Source organism: Sylvia atricapilla, chromosome 8 (genome assembly GCF_009819655.1).
Source record: "Sylvia atricapilla isolate bSylAtr1 chromosome 8, bSylAtr1.pri, whole genome shotgun sequence".
Taxonomy (NCBI): domain Eukaryota; kingdom Metazoa; phylum Chordata; class Aves; order Passeriformes; family Sylviidae; genus Sylvia; species Sylvia atricapilla.
The window spans coordinates 16508831-16531533 of NC_089147.1; the positions used below are offsets into that span (position 1 = coordinate 16508831).

Below are 22703 nucleotides of genomic sequence, written 5' to 3' on the forward strand. Positions count from 1 at the left end.
AACCATAACAAAAGGACGTAGTATTTCAGTCATACTATGGTAGAAGTGATGCATGTTGATATTATGGCTTGCCAACAATTTTACAGAAATATGACAAAATAAATGCAAAATCAGTGTGGTTCCTTAACTAACACAGATACTGACTTCATTTTTAACAAATAATGGTATAGTTTACACTCATAAATATGTCTGTCTTGTTTTTATTGCAAAAAGCGTCCCTTTCTTGTTTTAATTAATTTTTCTCTAGATGAATCAAAGGGCAGGGAGAGGCACTAAAATATTCTAAGAATTACAGGTACAGATGGCAAACTTGTAGCATGTGAATTAATTTCAGTAGTACCTTGAGCAACATTACTAAGCTTCACGTACCATCATTGTCTGTGAAAAACAGCTATCTATGTACGGTATAGTGTCCAATTTTGGTAGGGTTTTCTGGTTTCTTTTGTTTGGTTTTTTATTTGTTTGGGGGAGATAAATGCTTTAGAAAAATAAACAGGGACATTCCTGTGACAGCTCAGAAAGCAAGGTTAGAAGAACTGAGCCATGTGCTTCAGAGCTGAGTTCTGAAAATGAAGCAGCAGCAATAGTTAGCTCGGGCTTACTGCACTGCTGATACAGCTACATCTTTTTATGGAGCCTGAGCTAGTGAGTGCATGTGTGTACTCTGTGTACTCCATGTACCAGCACACTTTGCACTGGTTTGGGGGTATCTATGGTGACAGTATTACGTGGTGTATGTTGTTGGATTCTAAGCCAAAGGATGTAAGACATTAAAAAAATGCCAAGATTTTGAACTCAGTTTTCAATTCCACTGATAGCCTGTGTAGATAGTAGAGATGATTTACTGTAGTGGTCTAGGCATGATTTACTGTGCTGGTATCTGATGAGGAAGAGGTGTCCTGCAGCTTAGGATATTGAAATTTTATGGATGGGAGAGCTTCCTGTTCATTTATATTGTGATGATGTATTATATGTGAGAAATGGTAAGAGTTTTCTCTAAAAACATTTATATGGAGTGTTATCTGGTGATGTGACCAAGTCATTGGCTTTAGCAAGGAACCCAACTGCATTCTGAATTCAAAGCTCTGGTCATTATTCATTGGTGTGTACCTTTTGAGAAATTGTCCTGTCCATACAGATTGATAAGAAGGTTATTTTCACCTGTCCAGCATCCTCTGTGTGGCTGGATTTAATCTCAGTAAGTTAACCTCATCTAAACCTGAGAAATTTTAATTCGTATCAATAAATATGTCATCAAATGTAATGGAGGATTTGTCTCGATACAGAATGTCGTGGGAACACTTCGCTTAGTAGTTGTTTGGAGGAATTGAGAAGGGAATGTATCGATCCTGTTGTGCTTTAATAGCTGCTGTTGTTTAACCCTGGTAGGTAGCACCTTGCTGCCATTCCCTACAGTGAGATGGGAAGAGAATCAGAAGGGTAACAGTGCAAAAATTAATTGAAAAATTCAGTTGAACAGAGTTTAATAGGTAAAGTAAAAGCTATGTGTGCAAGCAAAGCAAAATAAAGAAGGAATTCAGTCAGCAGGCCGGTGTTTTGCCCTTTCCATGAAAGTACATACGGCTCTGTCACCTGTAATGACCTCCCGGGAAGACAGGTACTGTAACTCCAAATCGGTTGTCAACTAAGGAGTAAATAGTACTGCACTTCACATGATTTCGAGAGAGTTCCTAGAAAACTTCCAGAGCAGAACTGAATTTGTTTAATAGAACCAGTCTATATCTGAAGTCTTGAAGAGATCTTAAGGGCTGTTAAATTTGTGGAGAACCTTTTCTGCATTCCACTACTTTTCTTTCAAAATGTTTGCAATTTTTGGAGACAAAGTTCAACACTCTCTTGCACAGTGCCTTTAAAGAGGAGCCCATTCCTTTAATGGTGAGTGCCTTCATGATCCTAAAGGAAGACTTCTCAAAAACTTAATACTTTTTTTTAGGTAGGGCCTTTATGTAGTATTTGCCCAGGAAATAGGGATCCTGCAAACAGCAAGGCCCTAATACTGCGATAGCCTCCTGGGTTTGTGTCTCCCTAGCACCAAGCACTTTGTGAGTTCTTTGTGTTCAGTCCATTAGGGGTTACTTGGTGGCCTGCGTGATGAACCTTGCAGTCACAAGCAGTACAACTCCAGGGAATACTTTCTAAGGTTTTCCTTGGTAGCTAAGGACCTTAAATGCTCTGAGTCCCCAGGGCTGGGATAGTTTTGTGGGCAGATCAGCCAGTGTTGTTAGTTCCACAGAAGGCTTCCAAACATACCAGACCTTCTAAGCCAGAATTCCCAGTCATGTGGATCTGAGACTGAGTTTTCAAAAACTTTCATAGGGCCTGCTGTGTAGGAGAGTCATGTCTTGGGCCAGGAGCAGGGCGCCTGCAATTGCTGCTCTCACATGGCTCACAGAAGCTCCCGACTGAGGGGCTGTGACTCTGGTCCGGTAGCACAGGGACAGTCTGACAGTGGACTCCCGGGAACCACAGATGCCTGGAGTTCCCACAGCTGCTCAGTGACATTCACATCCTTGTCAGCATCTTTGTTGCTACAGAGAACACAATTTTCACGTATGAATACTGAATACATTTAGGCTGCACTGTTTTAGTACCTCTGTATGTAGCTCAGTTTTTGGTTAGTAAAAATTCTAAATGTGTCTTTCAATGGGATTTGGATTGAAGCCAGGTTTTTTTCCTGTAGAAAGGAAATCCTGCTTCTCAGCCTGTTCTGTTTCTTACTAAATGATTGTTCCAGAAGTTTACACACTTCTGTATGTTGTGAAGTTGTGAATGGACCAGAACTTTCACTGGAATCATATTTGAAGAGCCAGTCATTGTCATAGTTCATATGGTGTTGACATTTTTATGCAGAAAGAGAAAAACAGTTGTGTCTTTCTTAAAGAAGGACTAGAGTATGTGAAAATGTTTGTACTTTACGTTTGGTAAAGCTGTCATTTAAAAGAAACATACTCTTCCCTCCACCCCAGTTTAATTGTTTGTAATCTAAGATAAAGGGAAGGAAAGGTAGAAAGAGGTGTCTGAAGATGGAGCAGACTGCAAACATTTTGTATCAGTATTCTTTTCAGTTTAGTGTCTTCTAAAATGGAGGAGTCTGGTACCACTCTCTGTGATATAAATCGGACTGTATCGTCCAGAGAAAGCTCAACAGGACTGCTAGACAGACAATAGCAGGTTTCGACCAAGAGCATAAGGAAAATTATTTGTCATGAATGTGGAGGCAGGCTGCATTGATCTTATGAAAACCTGCTTCATTCATCTCACAGAATTTAGTGATTACCCTTTTTTTTAAATCAGATTTTGCCATCTGCAAGACTGCACAGCAGACAGCTGCCCAAGTCTCTCTGGGTTTCCCCACTGCTATTTTTTGTACCCTTTGCAAAAAATGTATTGTTACAATATTGGGAAAATTCTAGGATCTCTGAGGTTGAGGCAGTTGTCTGATAGCTATATGTCGGAGTCATGGGTGGTAACAAGCTTGATGTACATAGATTAAGAAAGGCCAGCATAATTTAGTTGATTGGGTTGTGTGTGTGTTTGTGTTGTGTGTATGTTTGGGCCCAAGGACTAAGACCGTCTAGAATGGGAGATAAAGCCAAACAAGCTGAAAATAAGACCTAAAAAGACGAAATGTGTCTTAGGCTGACAGTGTGCGGTAAGATGTGTCAGGCACTGCAGTGTAGGAGGGGAAATCAGATACTGGAGACAGGTCAGTCTGTATGCAGATAATGTGGCCTGAGGCAAGGGTGTGAGTCAGGAAACAAGGATTTCATGCCTGCTCTGTTGCCTCCAGGATGTAGGTCAGGAAGAGCAGGAACAAGTGCAGGTCATCTGGTTAGGAACAGAAAGAAGAGAGTGACATGTCAGGAAGCACAGATCAAGGCTGAGACATCAGGAAGGAGGAGAAAGATTCTGGAGGACAGCTCGAAGTCTAGGGGCATGTGGAGCTGGCTGTAATGGTTGTCCCTGCAAACTGGCAGAAGGGAAAAATTACTGAGGTCAGTCTCCTGGAACTGTCACCCTTTGGCCAGGCCTAGTTCCAGCCAGATTGGTCACACCAAGGGTAGTGGGAGAAGGACTTAATGAGGATCCTTAATTGACATTAATTTTACAAAAAGTTCCTTCAATCCAGCATGTTTAATACATCATAGGCACACAGATGTAAGTTCTGCCAGCGTAGCTTGTCCTGTCCTTACAGTCCTCTTTCCAGGATCAGTAAGGCATATTACTGCAAGATAGACACATAACTGAACCAGGCAGAAGATTGAAGTTAACCAGTGTAAGTAACCTTACTAAAATAATTTAAAATATTTTCATCTGTAAAATTGCACTTTTGGATGTAGTAGGTACCATACTCCAGCTGTGTCTGTATGGATCTGGATATCCTAATCTGTGTACAGGGCTAAGCCATTAACAAACGGAACAGAGTTTCAGCTGATTTTATATAGATTTTGGTTCCAATAATACTGTGTGACAGTTTGATCACAGTATTGTATGCTGTTGATCATTTAGCCTGTGTATCTGTGTTTCAGCTTGTAGCAGTATTTTTGCTGGGAGTCTCTAGCTGTTATTTTCACCACAAGAAAAAAAAGAGTTTAAATGCACAGAATGAGTCTGTATTAGAAGTTTGTTGTGAGGAAGGTAATTAAGGACATGTTGATGTCTGTGAATGAAGGTTGAGAGAGCAGAAGTTTGTGCAAAGTGATGTTAGTTTTAAAATCAAATTTATTATTTTTTATGACTAGTATTCTTCAGAAAAAAAATTAAATGAGATTGAGTGCAGATAGTCAATCCCTGAACTGCTTATTATTGTTTATTATTTCAAAGGTCTGAACATTTGTTTGAATGGACCTTGTAAAAGTAGTGTCCATGGGAACTTTTAAAGTGTAGAATGGAACTTTTTCAGTCTGTTTATGTTAACATGTCAATCATGAGCAGAAAACCCCAAGGACTCAAGCAACAAGATGACTCAAAAGTCATCTCTTGAAGCTTTGGTTTTAGGAAACAAACTAGGAGAGAAAATCAAGTTTTGTAGGATAATGCTGCTTTATTTCTCTCAAGACAAATTTTTTTTTTTCTGAATTCCAAGAAATACTATGCAGTTGACTTAGTGGATCAAATACATTCAGTTATTTACTTTGGGTTTTCAGATATTTGCATTTTTAACTAAATTTAATTAAAATACTTTAATATTGACTCTATAATGATGAGAAATGTTAAATTTGATGGTTTATTTTCTCTATTTGTAGTGAAATAACATTAGTAAAATTTATGTTTACAGGTTATATTAATTTTAAAGTTTTCTATTGCATCTCCATGGGCATCCTTATGTTATCACATTTAACATGAATTTTTTGAAATTCTAAGTCTCCTGTTTCCAGCTGGAAGTTGGAAACAACAGTAAATTGTCATTCTTCTAATTAAGAAAGAATATGCTTCTGTTGTCAATGAAAAAATTATGGTGTGTTGGCCAGGTCCCATGGTTGTTCCTTCAGTAGAGATTTTTCAGACAAGACGTATATTCACCGTATAAACAAAGTGTCTCTGAGTGTACTGCTCGCATTCCAGTTCTGCACAGACCTTTCTCAGACTTCCTGGGGAAATGGAGAAAGCTTTCTTGTGGCAGCATATTGGTTTTCAGTCTTGTGTACTCTAGGAAATTTCATAACTAACTTTTCAGTGATGTAGTCCTGCTGCTTGTAAAAGTGATGTAAACTGTGTGTAGACAGGGGTAAGGTTAGAATGAAGAAAAAAGTGATAAAAGTGCCAGGGCCAGATACTGACTATGGGATGAAGGCAGGGGTTTGGTTTCTACTTACTTTTTGGACATAGATGCAATCTGAGGGTTATGCTGTCTTTTTAATTCCCCCTATTTGTAATTCTTCATGGTTAATCACATTTCTGGAAGCCTCAGGGAGGTTTTCTTCTACTTTGCCTCTCAAAGAAACATTTTTGGATGGTTGCCTAAGTCATAGCCCTTTGTCCCATTAAAGCTAATGCTATTGCCTTTTACTGGAGTTGTTAGTGCAGGGTGCATAATAGCTGTAAAGGTAGGGCATTTGCTAATAAAGAAGCCCACACTGTGGTTTTTGTAATGCTTCAGATGAAGTTTCCTAAAACAAAAGTAATTCCATTTATTACTTTTGGCCTGTTTAAACAACATTGATATAAATATAACTTGTACAAAAGCCTGAGTGTAGGGTAACTCATTTCTTAATATATTTAAAGACAAAAATCCAGCAGAATTAAAATCGCTCTTGTTTATAACTCTGCTGTCAAAATCAAATGCTTTTAGTCTTAGCAGGATGTATGCTCATCCTTAATTTCTAAACTTCCTTCCATTTGAATCCTAGTGCTTCAGCTTTTATCTGGGGAGGTGGGAAACCTGACCTTTCCGTGAGCCAGCCAAATGCATGTCTTCTTCATGGCTTACACAAGGCATGTCAGTTATGCATTTTGCCACAGTTTGTAGCTTTAAACTGAGCAGCTGTTGCCTGACTGTTAGTTTGGACAAGTGCAGCGTGGAGACTTTTTGTGGTACTGGAAGTACCTGCTCTTCTGGCATTTTAGGAGGAATCTAAGATTCAATGGAAGGCACATTTGCTGGTAAGATTTGCCCTTCTGTGGCTCATAGTAGCCAGTTCTGATTATGTACAGGGAGTTAAATTAAAGTGAGTTCTATTTCCAGAGAAGTAAATTGGGTTTTCTAATCTTATGTTATATCTATAATGGCTGCATTTAATAATAGTGCTGTGAGGACTGTTTCTAGGTGGAAAATGAAGTAAGAATTTAATATAAGCGGTATGAAATAATGTCATAACTATGTATTTTGCATTTCAGCTTGTTTGAAATGGAATGCAATATTTCAAGTAATTTAGGTCAATTGCTTTGCATTTATTTGGTTCACATTGCAACTATATAGATACTAAATTATGTTGTGGGACATGCCTTTGTTTCTTACTCTACAGAAAACAAGTCTCTGTTCCAAAATTGCTGGACAAAACATGAATTTCAGTACTTTAAAAAGTACTGGAACAAAGTTAAGGGTTGTTTTCCAGAAGTATATAAATTTCTCAAATACTACCTGTTAGTAGCATGTTTCTGAATGTAAATACACTGCTGCTTTTTTCTTTAGTGACCTTTTCTTCCTGGATCTTTAGTATACAATTTTATAACTTGCAACCAGGTTTTTTTCCATGGTTGCTTAAGGGAGCAACTTTTTTTTTTTCCCTTTCTGAACGACATATATGCATAGCAGCATGTAAAAGCAATGTTTTGCTCCTGACTGGTCATTTAAAAAAAATAAAAAAATCTATATTTGCATGATTTTTTTAAAGTGGCCTCTGTAACTTGAATGAAGGTTCATAATATTTTACTCTGTGAAAGGAATGTGTTTTATGTGCTAACTCTCCCATTTCCTTAATCTGGCTGTTAGCTAAAGGCTAGGACAAACATTCACCATTCAAAGTGGTAGTGCCCCATTGCAATAGGAAGGTTGTTTTGGTTGTCAACACTGTTATTCTCACCTCAGTGATTTAGACAGCACAGAAAAAAAGCACCCTGACATCAAGTGTATCTGTATTAATTGTTAAACAGTGGTGTTTTTGATGTCTCTATTCAGTCAGTGATAACAAATCTGAGATACTCAGAAGTATCACAAGGAAGGCAGTGAAATTTATTTCAGTTAATTTTGGCTGTTTTGTAATGTTTTTAGCTTTGATTTGAGGCAGAATGGTGTAAGCATTTTTCTAAAAATTAAGCTGATATGAGGATTTTTCTTAGGGCATAATTGGTTTAGCTTTAACTTAAAAGGATTCATATTGACATAATTTTTTAAGGTTTGGTATTTGATTTGGAAATACTAGTTATGTATATAAAAGCATTGCTACATACTTTAGTAATTCTGAAAAAAGTTTGCCAGGAAGATTTATCAAGTATTAAAATGTTTCAAAACAACAGTAGAAGAACTAGGGTACAATTTGATGCTAAAAGTACCTTTAATTTTTTCTTGAGCTTAATTTTAAGGGTTTTGCACAACTCTACAGTAATTACATATTTTTGTCTACATTTCCCATGGACTTAGTGTGACAGATTTCATGCACACTTTCAGCTTTCTTTGTAAATGTTGAGATCTTCTAGGGATTGGATAGATCTGGTGTTGTCGCATTAGGTCTCCTCTCTTCGCCCACATCCATGGGTTGATGTAGTGTCTTCTGAGGGCATTTTGCTTTGAGGGGGGAAAAAGAATTATCAATCTAGAAATCTATTGTTTCATATGCCTTTTATTATGTTACTGTTAGCCTCAGAGAAGATTCGATCTGGAGTTGTTCACCTGTATTAGCTTGTTCGAATTTAAATTGCAAAGCTCTGCAGAGAAACACAGCAAAATGGTCCTTTGGAGAGCCAGGAGTTGGACTGGATGATCTTTGTGGTCCTTTCCAACTCAGCATGTTCTGTGACTCTGTGAATAATTTGTTTAACATAGATACTTCATTTTAAAAGCAGAATAGTTATTGAAATATCATAAATATGTGTAATTTATTCTAAAAATTATTACACATTTTTTTCAAATTAATTAGTCTTCTTATGAGTTTCTAGACGTATCAGGTTGGAATCAAAATAATTCTGATTTGAAACATCATTAATCTTTGGGACTTGATTCTGAAAATAGCTATACCTAAAAAGGATGCTTTTTCTGTATTTGCTGGGAAGAGTTAGTTCTATTCTTCTGTTGGTGTAGGCACTTGGCTGATGAAATGTAATTAACATTTTAGGAACTTATTTATGGTATCATACTTTAAAGCACCATGAAATAGTTTTGTTATTATTTAAATTGAAGGGTCTTAAAAAAAAAAATGAACCACAGAAGTAAAATTTTCTTCTAGGCATTAGGTCTTCATAATATGCAGTTCTGTAATTGCCATGAAGTAGAAGGAATCAAATCATATAGTTCATGTCTACCTCATAGATACAGTATTTGTGAATATAAAACCTCCTAGCAGCTACTAACAAACGTTTTAAATATGCACTGAGCACAAAACAAATGAGGTGCTGCTTCAGTTACTGGTTGGCTTGAAGATGGTGGTAGGATTTGTATATAAGCTCAGTGTTTGTGAGAAAAGTCTTCAGGTATTTTCCATAACCATATATAGAATGAATTTCTCTAAAAAAGACATCAAGGAAAAATGAAAATATATTTTGAATTCTTGTTTGCAAAGATAGAACTAGAACTGTGTCAGTAACTAGGATTTCTGTTTGCTTCCAAACCTCCAAAATATTATACTCTCATTTGTTCAAAAGAAATGGACAGATCGTTCAAAACCAAAACTTTTTTTGAACATCCAATATTATAAAATATTTCAGAAAGCTTGAAAAGGAAAAAAAGATTTAGTGATTGCATGGATGATGGTACATAAAATTTGAAAACAAATGGGCAGTAACAGCATGTTGTTTGGGAAAGTAAAAAAGCTCACAGAATTGCAAAGCCTTATGTCATTGGAGGCATTTAGCTGGTCTGACATCTAAGTTGTCTCTGTTCTAAGCTCAGGAGTCGAAAGATGACTGTGCTACTCTGCAGTCTTCTGAAGAGCCCTGAGAACTATCATCCACGTGCACAGCTTTTCACAGTGGTCATTGGCAGAAGGGTGGCACTTCTAGTTTGAGTTTGTTTGTCATCAAGCACCAACTCTTAGTTCTTGTTATGGATTTTCTCTGCTGGATTTAATAATTTAAAATCTGATATATTTCCCCTGTTGGAAGGTGCTTACATATCCACTACAGTAAAATTTCCTCTCAATTTCACTTTATTGAACTAAAGTTATGCATTTCTGATCTAAATCTCTTTCTCTCGATCTCACTATTTAAGCCTGGAACAATTTTATAGCTCTCTTTGCATACTCTGTTGTGTGTCTGTGTCTTTGAAAAATACAGAGAAGATAACAGTGTGTTATTGGTGTCATCCATGATCTTTGCAGGGCGACCTGTTTTTGCCAGCACCACCTCCTAAAAGCTCATAGATAATATTTGGTTGTAGGGTCCCATCTTGCTTCTTCCGAGCCGTGAACTTTAGGAAAGCAAAAGTCCTTTTCGTACCCAGGATTTGAAGTTCTTATGTCTAGAATACTTCCTATTTCCAACAGATCTGTAATGTGTACACTAACTTGACTACTTGCTTTTTTAAAAGTCATGTTTATAAGGTAAAATGCTTAACTGCCGTTTAACAGTCCTGGGGTAATTTGGTTTGGAAGGGACTGTGCTGGTCTTAAAGACAAATGTGCTTTATTTTCCCAGGTGTGGTGTTTTTTTGTTTGTTTGGGTTTTTGTTTGTTTTTTTTTCCTTTTTGTTTCTATATAAACAATATTGTTGACATGCTTGGCACTTATTCTGTTAAAAAACCTTAACTGTGTTACAGGAAGCAGTAGCACCACAAGGAAGAAAGAGAAGTGTTAATTTTTGCTATGTACTTTTACAGAAGGAATTAATTGTGTTTGAAGTCTTCAGGTTAAGGGAGATTTCTTAAAATCTGAGGAAGGTACTAGTTTCGAGTTTGTTTTCAGGTGGTAGAATCATTAGCTTTGGAAGTTTTCCTGTTGGGACTGTAAACACCCTTCCTAGCATAATCTGCTAAAGCTTAATGACAAAGACCTAATTCATTAAGGAGTCTTGTGACTGTTTAGAACAGCTTTTATGTAGCAAGTGTATTAATCCTGTGAAAGCCAAATGTAATAAATACTTCAATTTTTTTCCAGGATAGCTACTTTCAGCAGTATAATACATACAGCTATACTCTGTTTGCTTGAACACAATCTTGTATAAACGCATGTTTGTTAATTTACCATATGATGCCCAAATGATGTAAACTAAACAAAAACAATTAGAGAAAATAGTTGCTTATATAGTTACTTGTAGCAGGGTTTAGTCTAAGCACAATTACAGCAATTTACTAGTGAAGTTGTAAAAATCTTGCAAGGATAAATAAGTACTTGGAGCATTTATATTTGAGGTAGGAAGAAGTAAGTAATATTGAGGCAAGTCATAGATGTTGAGATTGTTTAGATCTCTATTATGAAGTTAAGGTTGATTTAATACTTTGTGTAGTCTATTGTTTTAGTTCTTTTGGCTTCCAGACATGTGCCTGCTCTGTTCTCTGTTGTCTGCTATATACCACTAATCTCTCTCTGGCTTAAACTCCTGTGTCGTAGAACAAATTTCAGTTCTAAGGCTAAATCACACAGGCTCCTCCACTCTATAATTTAAAAACATATGAAAGAAAGAAGCATAATCTTTCCAGCTTTGACTTTTCGGCAATTCTTGTTATTGGGATGAGGGGTTTTTTCATTATGCTACATGATATTTTTGCTTTTTCAGTAATATAGATTCTTTCTTGGACTTCAGAGTTTTGTTGTGCATATCAGCATTTCCTCTGGTAGCTCACATTGCCATGTCTGTACTGCATAGAGTCATGGCTCTCTCTGAAGTGGTGAGGTAGTGATGCATTCCATGATGCATTGATCCTTCAGTCCTTGGTATAGCCACTGAAAACATGTGACTGTGCATTAAAGTGTTCTGTATGTCTGTGGAAGGACTTTGATTATAATGACCTGAATTTTACTCTGTATTTCTCTTTTCTGCTTTAAAATGCCTCTCAGCATCCTTTGAGTTCTGCTTCTGGCACAGCCTTTGTGATTCCAGAAATCTTGCTAAGAATAGCTGGCTAGTAGCAATACTTTCTTAAAAGCTGGCATAATATAATAGTTATATAACATCATGAATGTGACTTACTATGATGGGAAGTTGTAAATTCATGTTAATCCCTTATAAAAATAGCATATGAATACATAATGGGAAGCTAAGGATATGCTTTATTTGCGTAATAACATACCCCTAGCTTCCCATCAGCTTCCTCCTGAGAAAAATCAGCTTGTTAAGGATGCAGGCTGGTACAACTGTTTTGAAAATTTTCTGGTAATTGGCAAAATTAGATGTTTGCATTGAAAGATACCTATCAAAATTACGTTTTAAAATTTGGAAATTGCATTCTGGAGTGAGGAATTGCTTCATTCAATTAATTCTGTAAATTCATTACAGAATCCTTTTCTTCATTCACTAAATTTAGCAATGGTAATTGGACTTTGCCGAATAGGTGTTGTACACTGCAAACTTGCATTCGAATTGCAAATAAGGAAAAAATGTGAGACTAAGGATTGCTGCTATTCTAGGTAGAGAGGTTGGTTTTACTCTTCCTGCATTACAAGAGGAAGTAGTTTACAGAAGAAAGGAGCTGAATTACTTCCCTTCTTAAAAAAAAACCCAAAAAACAACAGTATGGCAATAAATTTAGTTTGTTCCTCTGTAGTTACAGACATCCATTTCTTCAGACTGGCTTCCTCAGTTGTACTTTAACCCTACAGGAAAAATGCTAATTTGACATAAATACATAGTCACCAATGAGCTTGAGAAAAGACTGTGTCTGGAGTAAGAGGAAAAGAACATAAACATTTCCACGCTAAAATAAACAATAAACATGTATAGAAAGCCATCTGTGTTTTGTCTGCATGGATCCCTTTGCATGTTTTGCATTGTAGTTTCTATCCATGAAGCGCTTTCCAGGTGAATTTGGCTACCTGCAGACTCCTCTGGAGGTTCCCACAGCTTTCATCCGCTGTGTGTCTCCAACTGCTTGTTTCTTTGATATTGCAGAATCTATGTGGAAGAAACATCTTGTGATACTACGAATTTTTTTCCTTCCTTTAAAGTATCTTTTAAGTAACATACCTTTTGTCCTGAGAGCACTCAATCCAAGATACTTAGCCCATAATAGTGCCTTTCTCAGAAATGGCTATTAATCTACCTTTGAAGTTACTCCACTTTTAATTCCAATCACGAGGAAAAAAATGTAAATAATAAGTAGAATACAGTAGTCCAAAATAGTTCAGTTGGAAGGGACCTGCAGTTTGTCTAGCCATCAGCTGTGATTTTATCTCTGTGTGCAGTGTAAACAGGACACAGACCAAATGGTATTTTGTAGGCAGACACCTAAGGAGGAGTAGCACAGCTCTGGCTGTGTTGGGGTAGAGTGGAGGTTGCTGACCACCGTAACAGTGCTCTGCAGGACGTGCAAGAAGAGCCATGGATTTGCTGCACAGCATTCCCAGTGGCTGCAGATTACTGATTGGTCATTATCAGTGAATGACATATTCATTTTCACATCTTCAACATCTCCATCTCTTTTTGACCAGTTGCAGTGAATACATTTTTAGTATGTCTTAAAATATTTTAAAGCCATTTCTTTAATAATGAAGTGCGAGTGCCGAATGATTGTGAATTATGAGTATTAGCTTTGCCCTTCACCCTGTTATGTAATCCATCAACTTATTTCCAGTTCATAATTTTTCTCCACTTTTGGCGTCTTTTTCAATCAGTGTCCTTGGTTCACTCATTTATTCTTGTGTGAGAGAATCTTCTCATATTTTCCTCCACATTATGAATTTTGAACTAGGAGGTAAAATTACTGCAGTATTTCTTTTTAGCAGCATAGAACTCACTGTTCTTATTAACTCTGTTGAATATCTTTATAAATTATATAAATAGTACTGTCTTTAACAGCATTTTGAAAGGCCATATTGTTCTTATTAGGTTCTTCCTGCTGTACACTGCTGACAAAAAACTTTTGTCACAATAGTTTTGTGATGTGCCGTTACAGGTTTTTGACTAATGCCTTAATAAATCATGCAGTTTTCCCTGATGTGTCTTAGGGCATTTCTATGTATATATTTTTTGTTTAAATACAGTTAATATTTCCTAGATTTTTTTTTGTTAGAAATCTAAAAATCTTGCATATTAAATTAAATTGTAGCTGCCACAATAAATCTCCTATTCACAAAACGTTCTCATCATCAGGAAATATTCAGAATGCACAGTGGAGTCAGTGATTGAATCCTCACCAAAACTAAGTGGCAAAGGTGTAGATTCTGTCGGTGCTTCAGTTATGTAGGGGTTGAATTTCTATTACTGAAATTGTAATATAAATATTGAAATTGTAATATAAAATAAGATCCTTAGCAGATCATACAAAGGTGTTTTGTACACAAGTGCACAATCAACAGTATCTGCTGTTAGTGGTTCAATTCTCTATCCATTTTCTGTGAAATAGTTATGTAAAGGACAGGTCTCAAACAAACTAGTGTTACGAACAGATTCTGTTTACGTAACTGCTGAAAGCAGGCCAGAATGATGAAAACTCTGAACTGATTGAACATTTTTCAAGTGTATTCCATGCCTTTAAAATTCTTTCACTGCTAAGCTTCAGGGCTTAAATGAGGAACATCTAATCAAGTGTTGTTTTTGTTGGATGTGGCTTGGATTAATTTTGTTCCAATAATCACTAAGAGTAATAACCAAAACACCTTATGCAGCAGATTTGCCTGCCCTTTGGTCTATGTGGAAAATCCGGTAGCATGCCTCATGCACTGGATTTTCTTTCCTTTCAAAAGGCAAGGATTCAATTCAAAAGGCAAGAAAAAAATTAAGTTATCAGATTAGCATCTAGTGTTCATCTTGTACCATTAACACCAATGGCAATTTTGTTATTTGTTTCACTTGGTAGGACACTGAGGCTATAGGAAACATTCTTACTATTTTTACCTTGAAGGACTATATTTAATGATTGCTTTCCAAATTGAAACAGTTTTCATTTGAATAGTCCTTTGAACTTGGGCATTTGTGCGCAGTATTTGGGAAACTGGACCAGATGGGAGCAGACCATTCCTCTTCCCACCTATCCTTGCAGGGTCACTGTCACATATAATCTGGTCTTCAGCATAAGACCAAAGTATGGAAGATGTTGCTTTTTACAAAATGTATTTCTGAGGATCATAAAGCTAGAAATGAGTTTTAATTTGTGCTTTTGATAATTTTTGAAAGCTGTGCAGCAAGTTGCACACTTCAACAGATCATTAATTAAATGTGGGATTGCTGATGTCAAAGTCCAATGCCGTCAGACTAGAAAGGAATGCCTCAAGGTTGAGGGTCTGAAACACTGAAAATACCTGTTGTTGTAGTTTTACAGTTATTTGCATTATGAATACTGCTGTTTGTATAGTCTCTGTTTGTTTGTATAGAGGCAGTTTGTATAGTCTCAAATTACATTTCTGTTCGCATTTTCTCCCATACTGATTTATAACATAGATCTTTCATTCTTAAATTTGAAAAGCGTCTGCCTTGCATAAATGGAAAAAATAGAAATAAGATTAATTTTTACTGTCTTGGTCAGAATACTCAAATATTGGAACCTGACTTGAGATTCTTGCACTTTGTCTAATCACTGGATATTTTTCCATTGCAGCATTAACTCAAAGTTGTATGCATTTTAATTTAGTTTTGAACTGCAACTTCTGCTTTGATTTTGGACATGCTTTGTATCAGTTTTGGGAGGTGAGGTTAAACCTTGAGTTCTGCTTTAACTCAAGCAGTAACAAGTTCATTTTCCAGTGATAATTTTACAGTTCTTTTTCTACAACCTCTTTTCTTCCAAAGTAAACTCATAAATCCTCCCTTTTGACCATTTTGTTCTTATGGGCTGGAATTTATCTGGCCATTTACTTGTACATTTATTTAGCATTTGAACTTAACATTCCATATGCTATGCTGTATTTATATCCAGATCTTAAAAGGTCTTGAATACAGATGCTGCACAGAGAACCCTCCTGCTGGTGTATCACTCAAAATCCTACTAGTCTACCATTGTGACAGCCTTTAGGAGAAAGATTTATGAAATGTATGTGAAAGCAGAATATTTCTGAAATCATTCAGGAGTTTTGCAGAGAAGAGGATTCACTAGGTGGCATTTCATTGCAGGAAAATAATGAAAACCGAAAACACTTAAACAGCAAGTGTTGTGGTATTGTATTAACCTCTTTACAGCCTCTTCACTTATCTGTTACACTGTGATATAAAGGTGTAGGTTTGGAAGATCAATCATTATGGCCCAGAATCTCTTCACCCAGTGATCCTGGTGATAGTTGCCTCTGAAGCCATGAAATCTTGTGTCTGGTCTTGCACAGTGCGTGCTGCAGCATGCCACAGCAAGACAGACGGCATGTTAGTATCAAACAGCTTTTGAGAGCTGATTTTCAACCAGTCAACCAGACATTCACAGTCTATCTACCAAGTTATAATTAAACCTTCTTCTGGCAGGTGTTCTGAAATCAGGATATAGTTTCATGAGTTACAGCAGTAGGTGAAGGTCCCCAAAAATAGCAGGTTGCAGGTGGCCCATTGCCATACATGTAGGCTGGGAGCAATAAAGCTGCTTTCTGGCTAAACGTGTAGATGGTGGATCTGTTCAGACTTCTGGCAGCACTGCTGATTCATCTCTCCATAATACTTGTAAGTATGTCTATGTTCAGCCAAACCCTGTGTAACACAGGGTGCTTTTTGTAGCTGCCATTTACTACCCTGTTAGCCTCACGGTCATTTGTTTCAGCACTGCCTTCAAGGCCTGTTATTTGAGGTGCAGAATGCCTGGGGTTAACACACAAAATCCACGTTGAGTCTTATACCGATATTCTGGAGCCACTGCTAGTTGTAATTTTCTGCATGAGGATTGCAGCCTCAGCTCTTTGCTAGCTGCCCTGAAAATGGAAAGGAATTGGAAAATCAGCAGCAAATTGGATAAATTTTGTTCTGAGATCTTCTGATTTGCCAAGCCAAAATTCATGTTACAGGGCTATTCATTGCATCTTTTTTCTTGGGAGTTTACAGCCAGAAGAAAACCCGTATTTATTATGGACAGGTCTATGATTGTTTTTATCAGCTGTAGCCAGTACCAGCCAACCTGCATACAGAGAGGAAATGGTTGGTTAAATGTGTTGACAGTATATGGTAATTCAGAGACAAGCAGCCAAGTTCTCTTGTGCGCTGCAAAATATTTCCATGAATGACTCAGGCTAGTGGAGTGGTAAAAGCCCTTGGACGCACTTCCAGAAATCTGAGTAGCAGTGTGGATGTAATTACACAGGGCAGTGTAGCTGTGCACTAGGGATGATGGGAGACAGACAAGGCAGTTCAGGTGTGGTGAAATCATGGTGGTGCTTTGAATTCCTTTTATGTATTATGTCAGTGCTCATATTTCACAGGATACTCTGAGTTGGAAGGGACCCGGAAGGATCATTGAGTCCAGGTCTTAAGTGAACGGCCCATACAGGAATTGAACACATGACTTTGATGTTATTAGCACATGCTCCAGCCAACTGAGCTAATATCAGTAAATCTAGCTTAGAACCAAGGTCTTCTAATCCAGCCTTAAACAGAGTTTAAGTAGGTTTTCAAGGTCATACTTATGGGTAGGAACTTCTGAAAAATGTAAGGACTGCTATGTAATTATTAACTCAAAGTTAATATATTAGTAAATACTTCATTCTGTTCATCTTTAAATCAACTTTACAATCTAAATGAATGTTTTGTTGTGCATAGACATTACCCTGTGAAAATGTTTACTGAACTTCTGTGGTTAAAGAAAAAATATTCTTTCCCATGCATATGCATCTTAACTGTTCTAATAATTATGTCACCTTTTTAGACAACTTAAGTTTGTTTCAAGTCAGAAATTATATAGGCAGATTGTATCTCTAACTATACAGTACTTTCACTTTTTTTTGGGGGGGGGGAATTACATGTGATTGATGCTGTAATTGCAAAACTTAGAAAGTGTGTTCAGAGTCTGGTTTTCAAACTGAGCTCTTTGCCAGTTCTTAAAGCAAGAAGTGGTTTTAGGAGTAAGTGACTGTTGTTACGATCACTCCTTATCTTTCTTTTTGCTGAATTCCACTAGTCAGGATTTTGTGGTATATAATGTAATTTAAATCAGTTCTACTTCAACATGCTAGTTGCCTTTTTAAAAAATCCTCTCTGGAGCTGGTTTCATAAATCTGTTCAACAATAAAATCTCATCCTCAGTAAAAATATCTGTGTGTTACAGTTTCAGAATATTCTATTTCCAGCAAAATTCTTTTCTACAGGTGATTTCTACATTTTTCCTTTTCTCTTTGTTCTATAGAAACTATTGCTTTTTTTAGTTGGCCCAGTGTGGTAACTTGCTGCTGCTCCCCAAGAGAAGATTGCCTTCTCCAAAGTCTTACTATGGTATTACTATGATTGAATTAAATTAGGCATTCTTGAACTAGCTATGGAGTTTGCTGTTTCTATTCCAAATCTGTAAAGGATCCTGTGCCCTCAGAGTGTATCAGTAATCTTACTTTGTCTAATAAAAGAAATAATTTTTTCTACAGACCCTTGTTTATCTTCTTCACATTATCTCTATGTCTTCTGCTTGCTGATGCTTAGGTCATAATGCACTCCTGTTTTATTTAGTGCAAGTACCCTGTAGATCAGAGCTCCCCTGCTAATAATAATTTCCAATGGGTGCTGATAGGCAATTTTAAGAGGTAGCCCCTATTACTAGATTTAGGTCTGTGGAGAGGGAACCTGTGTGTCTTTTCATTCTTCGATTACTTGACACATAAGCAAATTTGAAGATGAAACGGATCTATTGATTTCAGTGGTTTCTACACTGAAATTAAACTTGAACTTGATCCTCATCTCTGTCAAGCTCCCCACTAAGTTAAACATCAGGCTCTTTAATACTGGAGTGAGTTGTTTGCAGTCAAACTTGATAACAGTGAATTCATGTTCATTAAGGGAGAGAGAGATATTTTTAATTAGGTAGAAGAGAAACAGGAAATTAACAAAAGCTTGTTGGCTTGATTATTACGATACCAAGATATGTTGCATCCAAGGGACAGCAAAACTAAGCTATCCCAGTTATGCTAATCTGTACTGGAAGCTGGTCTTCAATTAAACTGCCACATATATTTCATAGGTGTCTTCTGCTTGGGGGAGATTTTATTGTATTTTTCCTCTTTTTTGAACAGAACAGTTCCACATTTTATACATTGACAGCTGTTCCTCTGTAGCTATTTCTTAATTTTTTTTTCTGTGGTCAGTTTTTATTTTCTCACTGTACACATAATCCATATGTTCTCTTAAAGACTATGAAGAGTTTGGAGTATATCTGTAACATAAAGGCTTCTATTATAATCCATTTATTGCACGCATTTTAATACCAGCAGAGAAAAATAATCCTCTAAGATTTTTCTGTACTTTCAGTTACTTTAGTATAATGTCATGGAAACAAAGTCTTTTATCGAAAAACAATCTAAGTTAAAAGATGTTATAATAGATTGAATAATTTTATTCTTATAGCTGTTGAAGTCCATCTTTTGCTTTAGAACACATTTTGTCCTAATCACAAGATCTTTGCCAGTAGTGTTCTAGAGAGTGAGCATGTTGTTAGTGATTATAATTTTCACTTTACTGCTTTAAAAGTGTTTTTGAATGTAGAGAGAGAATCCTTTTTTTAAATCAGAGTAAGTGTAGAAAGAAAAGTACCAAGAAATAAAAGTAAGACAGAAATCCAGTTATTGAATCTTTCAGTTCATCAAACTTCGTTGAAAGTAGGTTTTCATATTCTAGGCAGGCTCACTCTCTTGAGATTGCATTTGTTTAAAAAAAAATTCCCTGGCATTCTGTACTTTTTACCCATTCTTAAAAAGATTATTCTTTTGTTAGAGAAGAAGAGACGTCTTTGTTCCCATGGGTATCAGTAATGATTAAGTCAGTCCACGAGTTCTTTGTTAAAGCTAAGCAGAGGTTATCTTGTTTGATTAATAAAAGATAAAAGCAATACCTGCTATGTTAAAGATTATTTGCTTCAGCTCTTTATCAGTAGGATAAGCAAAGCTACCGATTTCGGCTTTAGGCAACTGGCAAATGAATAGTCTGGGTCCTCATCTTCTTGTAGTGTTTTTAGCATTTGCTTCATGTGGTAGAACACAAAAATCCATTTTTACTGCAGCAGCAGCTAATTTTAGTGAGGACTGTATCTTGCCTTAACTGTAAAAAACTTACTGTGATTTTTGGTCTGAAAGCAGTTCCATTCTGCAAGGACCTGGCCATTCTTTGAAGTGCAGAAAGATACTATCTGTTTCCTGAAGAACATAAACTGACAACACAAACCTGGAGATTTGTGTTTGAGACTGGATAAGGGGTTTTATAACAGAAACAGATCTGTTCCTGGAGTGAAAAATGGTAGAAGTCTGAAGCATACACATACAAAAGGACAAAAAGATAGTCTAGGAAAAAACCTATTTTAATACAGTCAAAGAGACAGAAAAATGAATAGACTTTCATGCAGAGTGTAAATCATAGAAGGTGGTGAAGTTGAGAATGAAGGTCCTGGATTTTCTGTGATAAAACACAGGAGACTGGAATGAGGAAAGATAAAATATCTGTATCTGGAGAAGTAAATTATGCCAACAACCAGGACTTGCAAAGATGTGAATTATGGAAGAATTAAATATTTATGGGTGTAGGAAAAGTCAACAGAAAGAAGTTATTCTACTGACTTAAATAAGTTATTTCTACTTCAGTATTTATAGCCATACTTTGGCCATGAGCTCTGTGCCTTCACATTTCTGTTTAGCCTGTGTTCCTCTCCTTGGATATCAGCTGCATTTTTGCTGCAGCAGCCTGTTCCATGGACTCTCACATTACAAGGAGAATTTACATAAAGTTCTTCCAGTTTAATGAAGAATTGAGAAATGCTAGTTTGAAATTCAGTGCTTTGAATCAGGAAGTGTTTTATTTATTTTCAATCTTCTTCCAAATCCAGCAATATTAGTGGGTGCTCTTGAATCATCTTGGCTTAGCTTCCATGAAAAGATTTTCTTTTTGACAGCTTCATTTTTCTCTTAGAGTGAAGCTGGGTTGTGAAGATTTCATTATGAAAGATGAGCCTTTCTTTAAAGGTAGTTTCGTTGAGGGCATTCAAAATCTGTGCACTGTCTTTCTGCTGGATTTAATCAATGGGCAGTCAGTCCAGTGAAATCCAGTTCTAATGAGATACATATTCCTGGTGGTTTCTGGCAGTATAGAGATATGTTTTAGAGCCAGCCTTAGCTGTGGTCACTTTGTGGTGTTGAGCCTTGCTCTTAGATGTGAGAGGTTGTATTAAGTGGAGCCTGCAGGGTGATTATACTTAGGCAAGGCAATGCGCAAAGGATCATGATCAGTGAGTGCTCTAGCCTATTGCAAATTCAGTGTCAACTTTTGCCAGATTTGAGTTCTTTATGCATAGTGTAGCTGGTACTGCGATGAAGAAGGTGAATTATTAGGAATGCACCTTTAAACCTCATCAGCAAGCAGTGCGTTGCAGAACAGCTTATCTTACGTAATCTCTCTTTCATCAGTCAGTAGGCAGTCCTTATAGAGTGATATCTTCCTTTCCTGCCATACTGGCAGCTGTAATGTGTTTACAACTATACTTACCAAATAATGTTGGATTTGCAAAGCACCAGAATCTCTGTGGCGTTGCATTGTCCATAGTACTTGCTCTCTGTCTCCTGTGGTACGTGATCACCTGCAGCCTTGCCGAGATCTGAGCTGTCTGGGCCAACTGTCCTTTCCTGGCCTTGGTGCTTGTTCCAAAGACTGGATGTTTTACAGCTTTTTAATAGTTGGGATGTGTTAGTTGCCTTCTGAGAGTTCATCTTCTGGTGTAGTTTTGTCTGAAAAGGATCTTGTGGTTTTTTGCACTAAGACTAAACTAAAGCACAGTAAGTGAGGATACTTGATAGATTGACTTCAGAAGGCCATTTGTGATCTAAAATAAATGTACAATATAGACACAACCAAGCACCCTCAGTTTCAGTGGTGAGACACAGGGGAGGCTGGTGCAGGCTGTACTTTCTCAGTCTTGAGTAGGAAGAGCTGTCATGCATGCAGAATCAGTGTGGCTTTGTGACTTCTTGGGAGAAGAGGTGTTGATGGGTTTGTCATGCCTTCCATATCATCCTCTTACTGAGATAATGCTGGTTGTGGCAGTGACAGTTCAGTCCATATATGTAAAACGTGTAAATACATAATTCTTCTAATATAAAATGAAGATTGTGTTTTGCTTTGTTTTTTCTTTTGATATAAGCTTGTGTTCTGTTGCAAAGCCAAGAATAGTCCAGATGAGCTTTTAGTGCTTTTTATTACGAAACCTCTCAGAATAGTTCTGTGCAGATTGAAGCAGGAAACAGAATTGAAATCTCATGTAGAATTGAAGCAAACACGACTGAAAGGGAGCCCAGAAGCTCACTTTACTCCACTTGTTGCCCAAACCAGCAGTGACATATTAGTGGTGTTCTAAACTGGCTTTTCCCCCTCAGTCTTTCCTGCGGGTGTTTCAATGACAGAGATTTCTCAGTACCTACAGATATTGTGCAGCACTTCTTCATTATCACTGGTTACATGTGTTCCCCACTATATAACCAAGTTACTACTTGTTGCAAATTAAGCCCTTTACTTTTTTTGCTTGCTAGTCTAGACATAAACAATTTGTATTTGTTCTTTCAGAAGTCTGTTCTGTATTTGAACATTTCTCTATAGGTTCTGCTAGCCCAAGGACTTTATTTAGGGCTACTGCAATTTATCATTCGACTTTCAGTAGAATATATTAAGAAAAGCCAATTTTCTGTCTTTTTAACTTCTCCCTGATTAATAACAGTTTGCACAAAATGACTAAGTGGAAAACTCATGCAGCGTATTTTATGTTTATTATAAGGGACTGAATTTTAATCAGTCA

General features: G+C 36.9%; 1 protein-coding gene across 3 annotated transcripts in view; it reads left to right on the forward strand.

Moving 5' to 3' along the window:
* The window catches only part of PLCE1 (phospholipase C epsilon 1), a 133567-nt gene that overhangs the window by 63196 nt on the left and 47668 nt on the right, over positions 1-22703 (forward strand). The window lies entirely within an intron of this gene.